Source organism: Macaca thibetana, chromosome 7, assembly GCF_024542745.1.
Source record: "Macaca thibetana thibetana isolate TM-01 chromosome 7, ASM2454274v1, whole genome shotgun sequence".
Lineage (NCBI taxonomy): Eukaryota > Metazoa > Chordata > Mammalia > Primates > Cercopithecidae > Macaca > Macaca thibetana.
This window is the reverse complement of record NC_065584.1, coordinates 154,854,738-154,875,579: the sequence shown is the minus strand read 5'-3', so window position 1 is coordinate 154,875,579 and position 20,842 is coordinate 154,854,738. Positions and strand designations below refer to the sequence as shown.

The 20,842-nt window shown below is 49.3% G+C and overlaps 1 protein-coding gene and 1 non-coding gene across 4 annotated transcripts in view; both read right to left on the bottom strand.

Moving 5' to 3' along the window:
* The window catches only part of LOC126958166 (40S ribosomal protein SA-like), a 900,761-nt gene that overhangs the window by 198,824 nt on the left and 681,095 nt on the right, over nt 1-20,842 (bottom strand). The gene's annotated exons all lie outside the window — the stretch shown is intronic.
* LOC126960204 (U6 spliceosomal RNA) lies at nt 17,343-17,448 on the bottom strand. Its single transcript, XR_007727786.1, has one exon. It is a non-coding gene; the product is annotated as a U6 spliceosomal RNA (small nuclear RNA).

The following is a 20,842-nucleotide window of genomic DNA, read 5'->3' as shown; positions in this document are numbered from 1 at the left end:
CCTCTTCAAGAGATGACAAGGCATCATAGAGGGCTCAATCCTTTCTGAACCAGAGACCTTTCTTCAAATAAAACAGTTCTTGAAAACCTTACATATAAAACAAGTCCAAACAGATCTGTTCTGCCTGGAGCAGGTGGACTCCCTCTTCTTCCCTGAAGCACCACCCCCAGAGCATGGGTGAGTCTGAGAAACGTTGATAGAAAAGACCCAGTCTTCAGTGTCAAAGTGCCTGAGCTGGAGTCCTGGGCTTCCCCCACATGCCCTTTGTGGCACTCCAGCCACAAGATCAGGAGTCCTGCTGCCCTGAAAGCCTTGGGTCTTGTGCATCTGTCCTCCCACCAGACCCAGAAACTTTGTCTCATTGTCCCTCCTTCATCAGTCTATTTATTTACGCAGCCACCATTTACTGAGCACCTAATTCTACTACCATTTATGGAGTGCCAACTATGAGCCAGGTACTATTCCAGGCACTGGGGATGCAGGAGTGAATGAAATAGACAAATCTTTGCCCTCCTGGAGCCAACAATGGAGTGAGGGGAGACAGGTAAGAAACGAAACAAATAAATACAGTACCTGGAATAATTAGAAGATGATGAGTGCTGTGGAGAAAAATAAAGCAGGGATGAGGCATCCCAATTTCAATGCAGAGGTCAGGGAAGTCTCCCGAGGAAGATGACTTCGGAACCAGGAGTTGAAAGCCGTAAGCACAAGCTGGGAAAGAGAACTCCAGGCTGCAGTAGAGCAAGGATCCAGGAGCATGTCTGGCTCACTGGGGAAAATCGAGGAGGCCCGCATGGTGGGGGCCGTATGAGCAAGAGGGATTCAGGGAGGAGGGGAAAGGAGGACACCGCTCTGCTGTGTAGGGCCTGGTAGGCATAGTAAGGTCCTTGGCTTTTTCCAAGTAATAATTAGAAGGTTTTAAGAAGAGAAGTAGCAAAATACAACTTGGATTTTTAAAAGAAGGTCTCGATCACAAATTCCCCACTGCTCATCAGATCCCCTCTACCCTGCTCAGAGTCCCAGGAGACCGATGGGTCTGGGACAATTGCATCCCAGAGCAGATCCAGATTTGGGGAGGCTTAAAGTTTAAACAATTTAGGTGGCCTTGTTTTAAAAAAGAAAAAAAGAGGCTGGGTGTGGTGGCTCAGGCTTGTAATCCCAGCACTTTTGGAGGCTGAGGCAGGTGGATCGCTTGAGGCCAGGAGTTCAAGATCAGCCTGGGCAACATGGTGGAACCCTGTGTCTACCAAACAAACAAACAAATTAGCTGGGCATGTGGCACATGCCTCTAGTCCCTGCTACCTGTGTGGCTAAGGTGGGAGGATCGCTTGAGCCCAGGAAGCAGAGGTTGCAGTAAGCCAAGATCGCGCCTCTGCACTCTAGCCTGGGCAATAGAGTGACAATCCATCTCCAAAAAAAAAAAAGAAAAAAAAAGAGAGAGGCCGAGGCGGGTGGATCACCTGAGGTTGGGAGGTGGAGGTTGCAGTGAGCCGAGATTGTGCCATTGCACTCCAGCCTGGGCAACAAGAGTGAAACTCTAGCTCAAAAAATAAAAATAGGCCGGGCGCGGTGGCTCAAGCCTGTAATCCCAGCACTTTGGGAGGCCGAGGCGGGTGGATCACGAGGTCAGGAGATCGAGACCATCCTGGCTAACATGGTGAAACCCCGTCTCTACTAAAAATACAAAAAAAAACTAGCCGGGCATGGTGGCGGGCGCCTGTAGTCCCAGCTACTCGGAGGCTGAGGCGGGAGAATGGCGTGAACCCGGGAGGTGGAGCTTGCAGTGAGCCGAGATCGCGCCACTGCACTCCAGCCTGGGCGACACAGCGAGACTCCGTCTCAAAAAAAAAAAAAAAAATTAAAAATTAAATAAAATAAAATAAAAACTAAACAAACAAACAAACGAAAACCTGCAAGTGAGAGGCCTACGGCTTAAGCTTCCTTAACATCTTACTAAGTTTGCTTTGACAATACTATTCAAGCTCCTTTGCCCTCTGGCTTCCAGCTGGGTTCAGCCAGGGGCAGCTGTGGCAGGAGATTGGAGCGCATGGGGAGAGAACAGTTGGAGTGCTCATTGTCTTGGTGGTGGCAGTATCCTTCAACTGGAGGCACAGCTGCTGTGGGTGGCCCCTCTGACAGCTCCAGCTCTTGCTGGGTCCCAGTTGCCTCAGGAGTTTCTGGGCAGGTTTCTTGGCTAATGGAGACTTCATGAAACACTCCCCTTTGGAGTGTTCCAGGGCCCAGCTGGTACACTCACTCTGGCTGCTCTGTTAAGAGTGGGCAGTTGGGGTAGATCCTAGAGGCCACTGCAAGAACCCAGGGCAGAGAGCTGATGGTGCTGGCTTGCTTAAAGGTGGTAGCAACAGGAAAACGATGACTCTAAGACTTCTGATCTGGACACCTTCTCCTGCACCCTATACACCAGCCTGGAGTATCATGGAAACCCCATAAACTGATTGACCAGGACCCCACTGTTTCCTAACTCTCTGATTCAACCTTTCTAAGCCTCAGCTTCTCCATGGGTGAAATGGAGATTGCACGACACTTCCCTTGAAGAGCTCCTGGAAGCAGCCAACCTGTCACAGGTGCTCAGTGGATGTTTCCCTTCAAGATCCTCCCAGGCAGTCTCTGCTTTCTCCAGAAGCTTCCCCTGATCGATCCAGCCACACAGAATGAGCAACTGCTTCCAAAGCTTCTGTTGCATCCATAATCAGAATCAAAACACTTCTAACTTGATGCTTTCTACCATTTTCTGTGATGTCAGTGTTTGGTCTCTCCAGCTTGATTTTAGACGTTGGCAGGCTGCAAACTCTGTCCTCTCCTGAACTCCCCACGGAGCCCAAGTACAATGACATCAACCACAGCAGCAGCATTTACCGAGCACATCACAGGCCAGGAACTGTCCACCTTTATTACGTTATCTTTTTTTAATGTTTTATCTTATTTTTAATTGACAAATAGTAATTGTATATACTTGTAAGGTACAATGTGATATTTGGATACATGTATATATTATGAAAGGATCAAATCAGGCTAATTAGCATATCCATCACCTGAAATTTTTATCATTACTTTGTGATGAGAACAATTAAAACTCTCTCCTGTAGCTATTTTGAAATGCAAGCCCATTATCTTGTCTAATCCTGATAATAATCCCAGAAAGTAGGCAGTAATAGCATCCTCACATTATAAACAGGAAAACTGAGGTGCACAGTGGTTGAGCAACCTGCCTAGGGTTACACCTCCCCAGTGTGGATCAAGGATTCAAACCCAGATCCATCTGACTTCATAGCCAGCCCTCTTAATTACTGCACAATGCTTCCTTTTTATCCACATAAGCACTCAAGAAATATTTACTTATTGATTAATTGGTAGACTCTGCACATTAATACTTCCAAGACTGTCTCTTTGCATGTCAGTCTGTTTTCCCCAAATGCCAACTCTACTGAAAAAATGTATTGATCATTCCCTATAATAATTTGTCATCTGGTGATTGGGGTTTACAAACTGCCAATTGCCCAGAAGGAGAATGGGAATTTGGGCTGTTCAAATAGCTTTTTTTTTAGGAGTGGGAGTTTGTCAATGCACCCTTGTAGCATGTGTCTGTTCCCCTGCTACAGGGCATGCCGGGGGAAGGGACTTCCTGCCTGATGATGGGGAGTGATCTGGGGGCCCTGGGACCCTCAGCCTGGCTGCTGGACTCTTCCCCTTGCCTCCCCAGCCCCAGAGCCAGCTGGCTGAGACAGGCATTGAGTGATGTCTCAGGATAGATGCCTGTCAAGTGCTTCTCATGTTGTGACAGTAGGCAATTATGATTTATTTCACAAGAAATCAACAATAAACTTCAGCAAAGGAAAAAAAAAGATCAGAGAATTTAGGGTGACAAAAGCACTTGAAGGAATTTTGTTGATGGATTTTTAACTAAAAGGTAGAGAAGAAAATATTTTAAAGGAAGAAATATACACATACATGGAGAATCCCTAAATCTGCACTATCCACCTCTCCCCATCTCTGATAGCCGAGGAATTTCTCTTCTTCTAAGATCCAGATAAAAAATCTCACTTCATCCAGGAAGTCCTCCAGATTTCTCAGCTGGATATGACGACTTGGTCCTCTGAGTCTTCTCTCTCCCTTTATCTACCCCTCTCTAAAGGCACATCCATTTCCACCTTAACTTGGAGCTTTTTGTGAGCTCATCCAGCCCATCTGCTCTTTCAGAGATGAGGCAATGAAATGGCCTATGTGTGCTGTGCACATGTCTGTGTGCTTTTTTGTACATGGTACAGTCCAATAAATAAAATCTGCATTCACGCACACGTGTGTCAGTATTGGTGTCCAGCTTCCTCAGGGTAAAGCAGAGGTCAATCACCCACCTTACAGTAGGAATGAACTTGTCAACATGATTCCAGTGGGAGAAGAAGAACCAAATAAACTCCCAGAGGCCTCTCTCTGTTCAGTTCTGCATCATTGGTTAAGAAACCTCACCCAGCAGGCAAGTCCCTCGCCATCTACACCCCAACCTTCCCCATCCTTCCTCTCTGAAAATAATTACAAACAATTTCAAATTCTGCATGAAAAGTGTTTGTTTCTACCTAGATGTTTGACCTGACTATAAATAGAGTATAATTTCGTTTTAGACATTGAAATTAGAGAACCAAAAGCATTCTATTATGTTAGTAACCATAAGCAAGAAAGCCAGAGGGGGGAAAGAGCTGTTGATAAGCATGGGTTTGAGTCAAAGAGGCCGGGTTTCAAATTCCAGCCTTGCTATTTCTGAGCTGTATGAATGCAGGCAAGCCACTATGTTTCCTGTTCTATAAAATGGGGATAGTGATACCTGCCTCTGAGAACTGTTAGAGATTAAATAGATGTTGCTTATAAAGCCCTAGGCACAGTGTCTGCTTCATGGTAAGCCCTCAGCACAGAGAATCACACTCGTTAGGGCAGAAAGCTGGGGTCTCCACCTGATGTCGCATTCCATGTCCGACTTTGGGCCAGTCACTCCCTTCCTCTGGTCCTTGGTTTCTCTACTGACCAAACAGTTGGGAGGGATGGCTCTGTGTCCCTTCTGTGTCTAAACATCTATGAGGACATGTTTCTCGTACTTATTTAGCCCCGGGAAATATGCAGCAGAGAGAGCAAGTGCATTGTGCAGAGGCGGGCAGCCCATGTTCAAGTCCTGTCTTCATCACTTCTAGCAGTGTGGCCTTGAGGAAATCACTTAACTTTTCTTAGCATTTGTTGCCTCATCTATAAATAAAAACAATCATAACTATGTAACCTTTATAAATCCAGGGCCCCATGTGGTCTAGTCCAATTCTGCAGCCAAAAATAATTGAGAAGGAATTCCATTTTTACTAGAAACTCTCAAATTATACACAATAACTTCCCCCTGCAATATTGCTTTCTTCACTCCCAATCCTCTTGCCATCTCCCCAGTTGCTCTGAAGCATCTCACACTGTGTGATCATGAAGTACTCCCTGCAGTGCCGTGTACACAGGACTCTTCTCCTCCCCTTGCCTACCCCTCCCTCCACTTTAGGAGAAGGTTGGAGGAGGTAAGTTCAGAGGGTATATTCAGAATTCTCTTTATTGGAAGAAGATAGGGTAGCTTATATGTGAATATTCCCAAGTAAATAAGGAAATCAGTTTCATCCTGTCACTCCTAAACATCTGCAGGGAGGGTAAAATTAGATTACTTATATTAAGCAGTCAGCCCAGTGTCTGACATATAGGAAGTGCTTGAGATACGAGAGTCATCATTAATAGCTGTTCTGAACCTGCTAGTTCACTCAGACCCATTCCACACTGCCACCCTTCCCACCATCACCCCCTCCATCTGTCTATCTCTCGCTGTGCTAGTCAGGTTCTCCAGAGAAACAGAACCAGCAGGACGTATAGAGATATATAAAATGAGATTTATGATGAGGGATCTGCTCATGGGACTACGGAGGCTGAGTCCCTCGGTCTGCCGTCAGCAAGCCGGAGGCCAAGAAAAGTCAGTGAAGTAATTCAATCTGAGTCCAGAGGCCTGAGAAGGGAACCAGTGGGATAAGTCCCAGTTTGAGTCCTAAGCCTGAGAATTGTGGGGCCGATGCTGTTGGTCCTAGGCTGAGTCTGAAGGCCTGAGGACCCGGAGCACGGTTGTATGAGGGCAGGAGGAAATGAATGTCCCAGCTGAAGCGGAGAGCACATTCACCCCTCCTCCGGTTCTTGTTGTAACCAGGTTCTCAGAGGCCCTCACGATGCCCATCTGCATTGGTGTTGGTGAGGGCAATCATCTTTACTCAGTCTATGGATTCCAATGCTAATCTCTTCCAGACACCCTCACAGACACACCCAGCAGTCATGTTTTACCAGCTATGTGGGCATCTCTTGGTCTAGTCAAGTTGATACATAAAATTGACTGTGGCAATCTCCTTCCTGTCTCTGAGCTCCATCCTGCTCACAAGTCATATCCCGGGCCGTGCCTGGAATGTCTTCCAGCAGTTCCAACTCCCCCACCAACCCTTCCTGTATCCCAGGAAGGGAAGTGTTTCTGGTCCCAGCATACACACCCTTGGATGTCTGAACACGTCCTTCTAGTCACGCCCAGTTGCCTCTCCCCTTCACAAAAGGCCCTCCCACCACTGTGGGCACATAAACAAACATGTTGATTGGCTCATCAGTGTCACAGGGGGCCCTGAGGCAGCTGCTGGTGATTCGGCGTGCATCTCGGAGTGCAGCCCATAGGAAGACCAGGGCTGAGTCTCCATGGAGCATCTGGTCCTAGTCAAGGAATGTGTGAAAAAGGAGCACCAGGCCCAAGTGAGGCTCAGAGAGGAACGCAAGAGAAGCCAAGGACCTTAGCGTGCTATGAGGAAGGCAGAGCCTCCGGGAAGCGGTGGCATTGTACAATGAGCACTTAAAATCACAAGATTCACTGAGTGTTGAGGGAACCATCTCAATCTCATTTAAGGCAAAAGAATGAAGTTGAACTTTGTGCTCTCCATTTTGTCTATTTTCCCACCCCAGCTCAAGACCAGGCCTTTCTAGCAGCTCTCTTTCACCTTCTATCAAACTTTGACCTTAAAAACCTTCATCTCCCCACAAGTGGCATAAATGACCAAGAATAGAGCAAGGTGTAAACCCACCTCCCATTCAAGGGGACATGAGTATCCTAACCAGGCCCAAAGCCTTACAAAATCAATGATGTGCTCATGGGGAAACGCCAAGCTTCACCTGCAGACGAGAGAAGTATTGGGGGTTGGGGCGTGGAGAGGCCTTCTCAGACCCAGACATTCCTCCTTGTAGGGAAGCCAACCACTTCCTGCTGCATAAGGCCAGGTCTTGTTGAAGATGTTAACATTGGTGGCGAGTGGTTGGAAATAATGTTTAACAGGAGGAAATACTTTTAATCCCTTCTGGCAGGAAAACAAAACCCCCAAAAAGCACTTTTTCAACTGAGTCCATGGTCACTGTCAATGTCCACATGGGAAATTAGCGGTATGTGTGAAAATAACCAGCAGGCTTGGGGGACCTGACAACCACATGTCACCAGTGAGATGAGGACATCCAGACCCCAAATAAGGCCATAGAAACAACATCCATGGTGAGAGAGCAGAATGCCCACTAAACTCTGGGATGCTCGGGGCCCCACAGTGAAATGCCATCATGAGGAAGAACAAGGAGCCTGACCAAGAAGTTCCAAATTCCTGTTGCAGACGGATTCATGGAAGGGCTCCAAGGAATCTGTCCAGGAGAAGAAAAGACGAGTGGCCTTTGTTGAGCGATGAAGCTTGAGGAGGGAGGATAGAGAGTTCTGTTAAGGAGTTGACAGAGGTATGAGGTTTGAATATTTGCAAAGCCCTCAAGCAGACTGTCAGCTGGAAGTCACAGGGACATGCGTTTCAGTGAGGACACAGGTTTCCATAGGAAGAACTCTCTAACACCCGGAGCTGACCAGAACAGGAAGACTTACTGGATGTCTACATGGAGAGGGCAGACTAGCAGGAAGGGGAGCTCTGGGCATTGGACAGTTGGGTGAATGGATAGATGGGTAGGTAGGTGGATGGATGGACAGCTGAACAGATGTATGAATGGATAGACAAGCAGATGTATGTATGTATGTATATATGGACAGTTGTACAAATGTGTGAACACATGGATGAACAGGTATCAATGAATGGTGGATGGAGGGACACACAGGCAGATGTATGTAAGGATGGATGGATGATGATGAGTGGATGCCCTCAGAGCTGTCTTCCAATTCTGAGAATCTACAAGTATCTCAAAACTGGGGCAAGGAATACCCATGCCGTAGGATTTCACAGATCAGTAAAATATAAGGGACTGACATAAAGTTACCATCTTTTAATTCTGTCAAGTTAAGAACATCAGTGTGACAACCAGAATCTATTGAAAAAGATGAAATAGACTAGAATGGAATAAAGAACAGTCTTTCCCAAGCAAGAATCATTGAAACCTCCCTTCTCTCTCTCTCTCTCTCTCTCCACACACACACACACACACACACACACACATATATATACACACACACACACGCGTATGTATCTGTGACATTAATTTTACATTAATATTATTATATATTATATTGTCTTCACTTTTCTTATTTAATAAATCCAGCTTTGAGTGCATAATAATGTATGCATTAGTGATTTATGCATCCATTATTTGTGATTTTCAATTACATTTCCTGAGCCACAGACCATCATGTGTAAAAAAGGATGAATTTATACCAGTGGTCAAAAATGTCATGGCCTTGGAGACCAGGCAGACAACATAATTAAAGCAGGTGGAGCACAGGGATTGCGGGGCAGTGAGGAGCAGTGGAAGCCACACTCACCTGACATCTTCAGTTCCAGCTCACTGTCACCATGCAGGACAGCAAACTGCATGTTGCTGGCTAGATTTTCAGATCTATCAGGAGAAGCTGGAAATATACATTTTATGGGGAATGTCTTGATTTCAAAATATCTGCATTAATTTTTTTAAATTGCCCTGTGTTCAGGCCAACATTGTTTAGCGGAGCAAAACACACACACACACCTGTGGGTCGGGTTTGGGCCGTGTGCCATGGGTTTGCATAGAGGTTGCAAATCCTTAGCACATGGGCCAAACCTGACCTACAGGTAGGGGGGTGTGTGTGTGTGTGTGTGTGTGTATGTATTTGGAGTTGGGATGGGAAGGAGGATGGAGTTGGGATGGGAAGCGGTGGGAAAAGGTACTAAAAAGAACAAGCAAAGAGCTTTTCTGATTACTACTGGGGTGAGGGGGCACCAAAGAGGGCCACCAGATTCCTCCTGCTACTGAATGTTTTCTCTGCAGTCTATTTCCGGAAGAGCTGTAATCGGACTCCCAACAACCTGTGATTTACATCCCGGCCGGTGTAAAAGATATTGTGCGGAGTCTTCCGAGTGTGCTCTGTGTGTTTGTATAAATCTCCCTACTCAAAATATCTCCCACAGTTGACTGACAGCCCATGTAATTTAGCAGAAGGCTAAAAATTAAAATCTTCGAGCCTGCTGAGGGAGTGAAAGAATACAGTAACACTACGGTGCCGCCCCCTCGCCCAGGCCCAGGCTCGGCAGATGCCAGGGCTGTTCATTTTGGAGACGGAACAAAATATTTGTATTTAGATTTATTAAGTCATTATTCCACCATTTGTTCCAATGCGCTTTATTAAAACCAGATCTCATCTCTGTTTTGAAAGTATTACCTGATTTACATAAGCCGATCCCAGCCCTAATTATGGCTTCCTTTGGTGTCTTTTCATTCCGGGGGAGGCTTGCTCTCCCCCTCCTGTTTTTTGTCGCCTGCCTTTATGGCCCATATGTCTGCCTTGAGATAGCAAGCATCTTCAGCCTATAAATAGACAGTTCAGAACAGCCCTGCTGCCAGTTATCTGTCCACACATCAACATTACCATAATTGCAACAGTGAATGTGTAATCTCTCTAATCACACGTTCCAGTCGGAAAACTGGATTGGGTTTCATAAATTGTATAATTTGAGGCTTTCCTGAGCTAACCACTGGGCGGGCAGCCTGCTGTGGGCTTGTCTGTGCCCCTCAGCCTGGCCAGGCCTGCCCAGGGCGGCATGGTGACACACAGCTGAGGCGGGCGCTTGGCTGTGGATAACGGCAGTGCCACCCTCTCTCCTAGGCGAGGCTGCCTGGGGAGTACGAGAAGAACAACTTTTTAAGGACTATTATGAGCCAGGCAGTTTGTACATGCTCTCCTCTTTTAATTTTCATTCTGTTAGCCTTTTGGGGAAAATGCCATAAATATTCCCATCACACAGATGAAGACATGAAGGCTCAGAGGGGGTAAGTGAGGTTCCCAGGGTCACACAGCAAGTAGCTGAGACCCAAACTCAGGTCTGAGATGCCACATGCCATGCCCTTAACCACCGCTTTCATCTACAACATGGCACCATTGAAGGCTTCAGTAGATTTAATTGTTTTGTTTCTCCAAAATAATTGCATTTCTGTCATTTTAGCCAATTCTCAAAACCAACCAGGAGGATGTCTTTGTAGATAACAAAATTGAGACTCAGAGAGGTCAAGTATGCTGTGCAGGTTCACACAGCTCGTGAAGGTAGGACTTAGATTCAATCCAGGGCTGACTGCCTTGCCTGTGTCTGCCCTTCCTGATGCCTCCACAGCCCAGGGGCTCTCTGGGGGTCCTTCTCTTCTGTTTCAGAGCCTTCGTTTTCCTTGTCAGCCTCTCAGAAGGATGCTGTAATTGCACTAGTGTCAGCAGGCAGAGTCCTGGGGGAAAGTGGGGAGAGGGGCCGGCCTCTGCCAGCTTCGGCAGAACCCCTGAGACAGCTCTCCCTTAGCCCGGCAGGGACTCAAGAAAACTGCCTCAGAGGACCCTCGGGGAGCTGCTGGGGAAAGAGCTGCTGTTGTTTTGCATTACAAGCTTCCTCGGGGCAATGTTATTCATGCTGAAGGTCCCCTGAGTGGCTGATGACACCCTCATATATGGGCTGGTCCCCACAGATGAAGCTTCTGCTCCAGCTCTGCCCAGTAATTGCCAAGGCTTGCAAAATGTTAGATGTCTATTAGCTGTTTTAAATTGAGTGCTAATCAGATGATGACGTTGTTACCAGGGCAGTCTCTCAGATCTGTCTTTCTCAGAAGGAACCATCTAATCCAACTCCCTTATTTTTTCCAGAGGAGGAAAATGACCCTGAGATAAAGGAAGAGACTTGCCCAGGGTCGTAACTAACCTGAGTTCTTTTTTGCAATGGGTATTGGGCTGCACGTGTGCACGTACATACACACCTCTTCTCACACTCCCATCTCTACATGAATTGACTGGGCCTCCTGGCTCCTTCCTCCCGGTTCTGAAGCACTCCCTGCCAGTGTTCTGCATGGAAGACTGGGGACCAGAGCTCCTCTCCTCTGCCCCATTCCCAGAGTGCGAGAAAACTTCATTCTCACATGGTTGTCACTGCTCCTGATCCACGAAGTGACCTGGGGCTTTACTGAGTGTCACAGCCTGGTCTGGGTCATGGAGATGGGGACACTCAGGGTACCCTTTCATTTCTCCCAAACCCAGTCCCAGAAACAACTGGGTTAAGTGGAATGAGACCTCCCAACAGGAACTGCCCAGGGCATGCCATGGCAGCAAACTAGACCAGTGCTACTCAAAGTGTGGTCCACAGACCAAACAGCTGCATCAGCATCACTTGGGAACTAGTTTGAAATGCAAACTCACAGGCCCTACACCCAGCCTACTGAATCATAATCCCTGGGGGAATATAGGGGAGACTCTGTTTCAACAGACCCCTTGGGGTTTTGGATGCACGCCTGGGTTTGAGAATGACAGTCTGCATCCAGACACCCCTGAATATCCTTCCCAGATGTAGAAGTCTTGAGGCTATGGATCCCAAAGGTGCGAAGGCTTGGCCTACAACAGAGGATGCCGGGAAAATACAAAGCTCTGGCACCCTCCCTCTCAGCTGCACAGCCTCACCTCCTACACTCCTCACCACAGTTTCCAGCTCCATGAACACGAGACCCCTCCCTGTTCCACCTTGCTCGGAGCCTAACCTGTTCCCACTGCCAGAAATGCCTGCCCCGCCCCACCTCCTCCCCACCCTGGTGGTTCAGCCCTAACTCATGTCTCATTTGCATCTAACCAGAGTTGCTCCTGGCCTTTTCCAACCAGAATTCCTTTCTCCCTCCTGAGAGCTTCAGTAGCACTTTAAAAATAATACTCCTCGAGCAAAACTCTATTGCCTGTGTTCTCTGAGCAATGCACGGGTCTTCCCTACACTCTGAGTTCCTAGAGGCTCCACCACTTCTGGCAATGTCTGGCCATAGTAAGTATGCAATGCATGCATGTGTGTGTGTGTGCATGTGTGTGTGTGTGTGTTGAACTCCAGTTGCACTGACCACGGGGTCCCCAAGGATCAGGGTCTGTGGCAAACTGTGTGTTTGCTCCAGACCCACAGCAGATGCCATCACTTCACAACCAGCAAGGGTGCCAGGCTCCCTTCACCTTTCCTCCCTGGGGCCCCTATGGGTTGACCTCAGGGTTATCTCTCAGGTCACGTCAGGGAGCCCTGGCTCACCTTTTCTCTGCTGGTTTCCCCTAACACCCACCCATGCCAGCCTCTGGCTAACCCCACCCTGTTGAGACACATCAGGCTGGGCCCAATGCCTGAGGCACACATGGGGGCAGCTGTGCTCAGTCCAGGAAGATGCCTGTGGTGTGACGTCCTGCATCACTCCTGACCCAAATCCATAGAGCTTGTCCAGGGTGCTCACACAGCTCTCCTCTGGGCCCCACACAAAGTCTGCCCCTTCCAGGAAGCCTTCCTTGGTGCTCTGACCTCGGAAGCAGGAGATGTGGGTTCTCTCACACACACGCCCCCATCCCACATCCCAGCAGGCTCATGCCCAGATCCTTGGTGTCTCAGGACTGCAGAGACTTCCTTAGTCACAAGCAGAGAGACTTACCTGCCTGAAGGCAGCAGGTTGGCCCCATGGGCTGCTAGCTCCGCATCCAGAAACAAACTTTATGAAGTCGGATCTTATTCCGACTCCCACCCACCCGCACTGTCCCCTCCTTTTCTAAGTTGTGCTCGCTGGCGGGGGTGGGGTGCTCACCTCACTTGCTCCCTGCTGCCTCAGGGAGCTTGCACGTGCTCTTCCCTCTGCCAGCGATACCCTTTCCCTAAGCATTTCAAATACAGCACTGGAAACTAGTGGTGAGGGCAGCAGATGCAGGGACTTGGCTGGGAGTGGGATGGAGAAGGAGGACAATTGTGCAATGAAATGGCAGGACATGGGAAAGTAAATAATAAACAGCAAAAGTGCTGTCACTAATCTGCTGGGTGACTTTGAGTAAGTCCTTTTCCCATTCTGGGCCTGAGAGATAAAAGGCTTGAGTTCCATATTGCCACAGCATCCTGCTCCAATCATGAGAAATAATACAGTGACGTGTGCATGGAGTGGGAGGGCCCGTGCGTATGTGATAGAGAGAAAGAGATGGGGGGGGTTTCTCCAAGCACACATGGGACCCATTTAACCAGATTCTGCTTCACCTTCTTTTCTTTAATCCCCAGAGATGTGACTTGCTCAGTGAACTGCCACTGAGTGCTCCCTGGGTGCCTACTGGTGTCAGGTCCTCTGCTGGGGCCCTGCTTCTTACAGACGAGTCCCTCCCTTGAAGGTCGTCATGCCTGATGACCATTAGCAAAGCCTTCCTGTGTCTAAAGGATCACTCACTCCCTGTTTGCTCAGAGCTTAGGACGCACAACCTCACTAGAAGGTTTGGAAAGCGCCCTGCGGTGGAAGGTACGTCACTGGCATGCAAATTGGGAGGCTTAGATGGCAGATAAAAAATTGGTTTGTGTCACAGCCAACCCCAGCCAGAGTGGTGTCTTGTTACGGTGTCTCTGGGCTGGACTCGGTGCCCCTGGAATGTGAACTAGATGCGCAGTGAGGTTTCCTGTTGATACTTGTCCTGGCAGAGTGGTCCACTGGCTTAGCTGCTTCTCAAGTTGCACAACACCTGGGCCTCCCAGCGGGCGCTGCTGGTGCTGGAGGGCAGAGAAGCCTCTGCCTGCAGGGCCGGTGCCCTCCTCTGCCCACTGCCCGTGGTGAAAGGTGGATTCCCGGCCAGACCCAGGTCAGGAGGTGACTGGGAATCCAGGAACTCCTCCCCAGGAACTCCCCCTGGCCCTCCAGGGAGGGGCCTGGTTGCTCAGAAGGGCACATGGCAGGGATGACACTGGCAAAGCGGGGAACGGTGGGAGGCCGGGGAGCAGGGAGCCACACTGCCGTCCCTTCCTCAGGGGAAGGTGTGGAGCAGAGCCACTAGCCTGCCTGAATCCTATTATATGCAGGGCAACCTGTGAAGACCTTTCCCATATTCTCTGTCGGCCTTACCATGTAACTGAAAGGAAAGGTGAGGATGTGGGAGATGAAGTGACTTGCCCTGGGATTGTTTTTTTCCAAAGTTCAGGGATCTGACCTCTAATCCAATGTCCTGTCTGAAGGGCTGTTGGCCTGGTTGGAGCTCCCCAGAAGCCGGCAACAGGCAAATATGCCTCAGTTCAGGAGCGCCAGGGGCAGCCCAGGCTATCATGGCCCATTTAGAGGGCTCAGCTAACTTCAGGGTGTCCTGAGGCCACCAGCCTGGCTGGGAATACTCTCCTGCCTTCTTTCCAGCCTTCTGTGGGAGCTGCGTCCAGCTGGGCAGTGACTCAGCAGCCCTCATTCCCACGTGTGTGTGGGAGGGCAGGCCTCTCTCCCCGCTGTTGGCTTGGCTCCGTTGGCCCGTCTGGGGGTGCCCCGGCGGCCAGCCTGCCATCAGCAAGGCCCTGGGATTTTGGCCAGCCTTCCCACAGCTCAGTCACAGAGTTTGCTCTCTTTCTAGCCCTCCAGCCTTTCCCCCAAGACTGGAGGGCTACTTCTAAGTTCTTCTGGCCACCTCAATCGTCGCTTAGCCAGGGAGCCAGGTTGTGGGTGATTTCCTTAGCACCGTCCCGGAAACCCTGTGCTGTCCTCAGAAGCAGCCCACCTCCTAGAGCAAATAGCTTGTTTGCCAGGCTCACAGGCCTCCCCGCCTGCTCAGAGTGCGTCCTGTGGTGCATGAAGAGAAGGAATTGAGCAAAACACAGGCAAGAAAACCAGGGAGGGAAGTGGATCTTGGCTGGACCTTTAACGGGATGTATGGGAGGGTGAGCTACGGTGAGATCCGGCAGGTAGGGCACTAGCCCATCTGCTCACGACCGAGAGAAACATCACCCCACATGCCCTGACTCCAACCCCAGGGATGGCGCGCTGGCGGCATTGGCATAGCTGTGGAAGCTTGAGCAAGGCTGGTAAATTCTCAGACTCCGTTTCCACATCTGTAAAATGGGCATGCTAATGCCTGTCAACCAGGTTTGTTCGACACAACACATACAACCCTTTTACTAAGGGGCTTGGTGGAAGGCCTGCTCCAACATGCTTCAGACGTGGAGATTGCTTTCCATCCTAGATGTGGGTCCAACAAGATTTCTGCAATCTTTTATTGGTCTCATTTCATGCTCATCATCCTGGGACTCTGTGGGAAAGGACCCATGAGGGGCCCTGCAAATGCTGCAAGTGCCGGCCACTGCTGCTGATCTTCCCAGAAACTCTCAGGGAAGCAGGGTAAGTGGGGAGCCTGGGTTGGAAACAGGAAATACTTTGCTAGCAGTCATTCCATAAGTTAGGAAGACTACAGGAATTCTTATGGAGCACCAACTGTGTGTCAGCCACTAAGAGAGACACTTAGGGACACTGAAGTGCCTAAGACATGGCCCCTGCCAAAAATAGGCCCATGTGGCAGAGGAAGGAAGGAAAGAGAAGGGAATATGCAAATGACCTCCATCCCAGATAGGTGAAAAGTAGGCTGCGCATGAGGTACAGACACCTCATCTGGGAAATCCCAATGCAGTGAGAAATCAGGGCTGCTCCAGGGAACAGAAAAGGCTGCACGGAGAAGGAGCAGGAGTTTGCAGGGTGGAGAAGGGAGAGACATGGTTTGAAGGTCCCAGGGGCTCCAGTAGGGAGCACGTGCCTGGGCTGACCAGGGGGCGGGGTCTCTCCTAGAAGACCCAGATGTACTGAGGCGTCTCCATGCCAGCACATGTGGCTCCACAGGTATTGCAAGACCCCCATGGGGTGTCGAGACACATCCTATGACCTAGATCTCTGCCTTCCAGGAACTGGTTGGGTGAGATGAGACTCATCCTGGGCATATGTAGAGAGCAATTTTTACCAGCATGTCTCCAACTGCAGGTGTGGCCTATGAGATCTGATGTCACTTCCCTCCTCAGGTGACCCTGCCAGCCCCTCTGCAAAAGGGGACATAGGCACACAATTTTGCACATTGTTTCCAGGGGCTCAAGGACATCCCCTCACCAGCCCATCTCCTTTGAGGAACCCTCAATGTGGTTCAACTCCTGGGTTTTGCAGATGAGGAAACTGAGGCAGAGAAAGAATGTGCCTTGCCGAAGGTATGTGGTGACTCAGGATGGAACAGGCCTAGACTTTTGGCTTCTACCCCAGAGTTCTCCCATGGGTGCCTGCCGTGGCCACCTCCTCAATCTGTGCCTCTGCTCAGCTGCAGTTTTCAGCATCCTGCCTCAGGACAGAGGGGACGGCACGCACTTTCTATCCCTCTCAGCCATCACCTCTTCCAGCCCCAATCCTCCCCTCTTGGTGAAACTGCCTTTGTGCTTTCTTCCCAGGAGCACGGTCCCACCGGTTCTCCGCATCCCGGTGCCCCATCTCTGGGAAAGGCTCCACCATGCCCACACTCACCCAAGTTGCACAGGGACGTCTTTCTCCCCTTCTCCCCCTGCTCCCCCTCCGCAACCAACTCCTAACTGGACTGGCCTCTCGCTCAAACCCAGTCCTTACTGTTTATCAACAGGAATCCAGGCCCTCCTCACCTCTTGCTGCAGCCATTATCACAGCCAGAAAAACATTTCTAAAGCACACAAACATGTCACAGTTCAGCTTAAAATCTTACAGAGGTGACCTATGGCCTTGAAAATTAAGTTCAAGTCCTCGGTGTGGTCTACAAAGCCCCCCATGGCCGGCACAGCCCCTCCTTACCATGTGCCTACATCCATTCTTGGCACCAGCTTGGCAAATCCTCCATGCCCCCAACCCCCTGAAGCCCATTTGCTCCTGCTGCTCTTCCTATCCAGAGCAAGAATATGTGCGTAGATCAGCTTCATACCCTTTAACCTTGAGGTCTGCTTGCATGCTTGTTTTTAAAATTCAGTTCCCTCTCGACAGCGATACTCTTAAAGGGGGCCATCCACTTTCCCACTTATGGGCTTTTAAAAATCTATATGAAACACTTCATGAATTTTGTCATCCTTGCACAAGGGCCATGCTAATCTCTGTATTGTTCCCATTTTTTAGTCTGTGTGCTGCTGAAACGAGCACATTTATGGTTTTAGAAGATAATCTTAGAACCTTACACACAAGATAATCATTTGTAAACACCCTTCCACAGTAGTTTTCTTACATGAGCAGACACAATTTTTTACATATACGTACTCCTAGGGCCTGAAATTAGAGTCAGGCCAAAGTGTAAATACAAGTGTCTATGACTAGCAACATGCACTGGCTCATTTGCTGATGAATAAGTAGCTGAACCCAGAAGCTCAACCTAAAAATTTAACAGGAACAAGGGCTGATATTCAAAGTCCCAAACAGTTCAAAGTTGGGAGGGTAATTAAGAACCACTGAGATATGCTGTCAAACAGGCAGATGAGAGCCTGGGATGCCCCCTCCTCCCCTGCCTGGGCTTGACTTGACAGCAGAGGTCACAAATGCAGCCCCAAATGAACCGCATTCCCTGGCTCTTAGAATTGGATCTTCAGCTTTCTAGAACAGCCCTTCCTGTGTTATGTCTGCAATGTGTAGAATCTGATAAGAAACTTGTTCCAAAGTTCAAAAACAACAGGACTTTGTAAATAGTTCCAAATAGAAGCCCTATTCATGCTGGGGAGGGAGTATGTGTGGGAGATGAGAAGGTCCTTCACTCAGACAACCAGAGCGGGAATCCCAGCACCACATCGGTGGACCATGGGCCACTTCACTTCTCTGCCCCTGGTCTCCTTACCTGCACAATGGGGATTATAACAGTACTTACCTCCTTGGGCAGAAGAATGACAATTCGAGTAAAACACGGAGCATACAGTATGTGCTCAGTAAATATTAGTTGTGGAAGTTGCCAATAAAACCAACAGTGTGAGCAGAGCAGCCATATATTTAATCAATATACATTAAAAATAATCTTTGGCAGAGTGAGAATATCTGAGCTGTGCAAGCAAATGGTATGGGCCAGCATCTAGAACTGCAGCTCAGGAAGAAGAACTCAAGCAGAGCTGAAAAGCCTGTGAGGGAGACAGATGGCAAGAGGAGTCGGCTGAATACAGCTCCAGGTCCTAATCCTGGAGCTGTAAATGTGACCTCATTGGGAGGAAAAATAAAAAAAATCTTTGCAGATCTGATTAAGTTAGAGAATTTGAGATGGGGAGATTATCCTAGATGATCAGGGTGTATCCTAAGTGCAATCGCAAGCATCCTTACAAGAGACGAGCAGAGGGAAATTTGACACACAGAGGAGAGACAGTGAGGGGAATTGAGAACAGAGAAAGATCTGAAGATGCTGGTATTGAAGATCCAAGTGATGAGGCCACAAGCCAAAGGATGCTAGCAGCTCCCAGAATCTGGAAGAAGTGAGGATAAATTTTCCCCTAAAGCCAGAGGAAGCACAGCCCTGCCGACTCCTTGATTTTAGCCCAGTGATGCCGATTTTTGACTTCTGTCCTCCAGAACTGTGAAATAATAAACCCCTGTTGTTTTAAGTCACCATGTGTGGGGTGATTTGTTACAGCAGCCACAGGAAAACCAGCCAGGATAATGGCTCATGAGGCCCATTTTACTTATGAGGAAATACAGACTCAGAGACTCAGAGAGCAGCAGTGATTTGCACAGAGCCACACAACACAGTAGCCCCTTTGGCCAAGGCCAGACCAGGTTAACAGACCCCGAACCACTGCGCTCCTGCTTCCATCTGCCCTGCTTCCTCCTGGCCATGCTGGGACCCCTGGGAGGTCTTAGACCTGAGATGCCTCTAGTTTCCACAGTGATGTGTATTTGCCCCCAGGCGAATCTTGTTGGTGCCAAGCCCCAACCTGTGGCCACCATTGCCCTCAACCGTGATGTGCTCCCATTGCCCGTGTCACAGGCTGGTTCTGTGGGAGTGAACTCTGGGAGGGAGTTTGGGGTACCAGGGGTTTATTAAAGATCTGCACCAGTGAAAGAAAAGGAGAGAAGTTGGATTCAGCCAAAGGAGATTGAAGGCAAACTGCAATGCAAGTTTGACCAAGCCTCAGTCACCTGGCAGGGAGTCATCCTCTGTCTAGCTGAAGTAGCCAGGACTTTCCACTCCCATCATGCTCAGTCACCAGATGCAGGCTACCCCCGGGAGGGCATGACCTCAGAAGAGGTGGGTGTCTGCAGCTGAGGTAGACACCATGAAGGAGCTGACAGCTGGGGCTGCCTGCCTGCCACGCTCCCTGCAGATGGGCAGCGGGGTCTTCTTGGGAGGGAGCTCCGAGTGTGTGGACCTACAGCTACCACTGTGTTCTGCAAACAAGGCAGGCGTCTTCCATCAGCAGTTCCTAAATGGCTGGCCTCCCAGTGCAGGCTCCATGCTGCAGAGCGACCTCACACTCTCCATAACTGAAGTGCGTTCTGTGCTCACCTGGGAACTTGTTAGAAATGCAGAATGGATATTGGGCCTCACGTTCCATTTTGAGAAGGAAGTAATAGACCCAGACATCAAGGCCAGCAGTGGTCTGTTTTGGTTGGACCCTAGAACTAAGAATGATTTTTGTACCTTTTACAAAGAAGAATATGTGACAGAAAGTGTACGGCCACAAGGCCTAAAATATTTACCAGGTGACCCTTTACAGATAAACTTTGTTAGCCCTACCCTAGAAACTGAGAGTTATCTATGCATCTCAGCCTCAGTTTCTTGCTGTCTCCCTCCTGGCCATTCCAAATGCAAATAAAAAAACATCCCAAGGCAATGGTAGGCAGCCCAGGCTGCTGTTTGGAGCCATCGAGGGCATTGCAGGGACCTTCAGACCTTCTGCCCTCGTCCCACCATCTCCACACTTGTGCCTGGTAGCACACCTGCACCGCCGCTCCTCTTCGGCTCTGTCTGGGCTTCTCCTCCCCAGCGTTCCCTTCTCCAACAGGCCTTTCATCTTTGCAGCTTTTTTTTTTCCCCAACATCCCTGACTCTCTTGTGAAATGCAAATTAGTTAGCATCTAATTACTCACTCGGTGCTGCATCTAGAGCCTTCTCTTGTTAGGGTCCTGTCCGACGTCTTTCTCATCAGCTGAGAACTCAGCCCATTAGGAAGAATTCCAGTTTGGGGGAGGCGGGCAGTTCCTTGCCCCTCCCTCTCTCCCTCCCGGACTTGTCAGTAACCACCTCATCCGTGGATTCCAGAAACACACCTGCCGGGGTGGGGTAGTTCCACCCAACACTCACTCTAATTACCAGAATCGCTTCTGGGAAGCAGTTGTGCCAGGGCTCTGCTGGGCATGGGAATGAGACCCAGCCCCTGCCCTCCAGGAGGCTGCGTGTGTAACCAGGCATGAGCCAGCAGGACAGTGGCTGATTAAATGAGGAACATGGCCTAGGGCATGGTGCAACCTTTCAACTGCGATGGGCTGATTTTCAACCTAGGAGGTAGATGGCGGAGAGCTGGAGTCCATGATAAGCCTTAGCATGCAACCTTTAAGTCATGGAGAT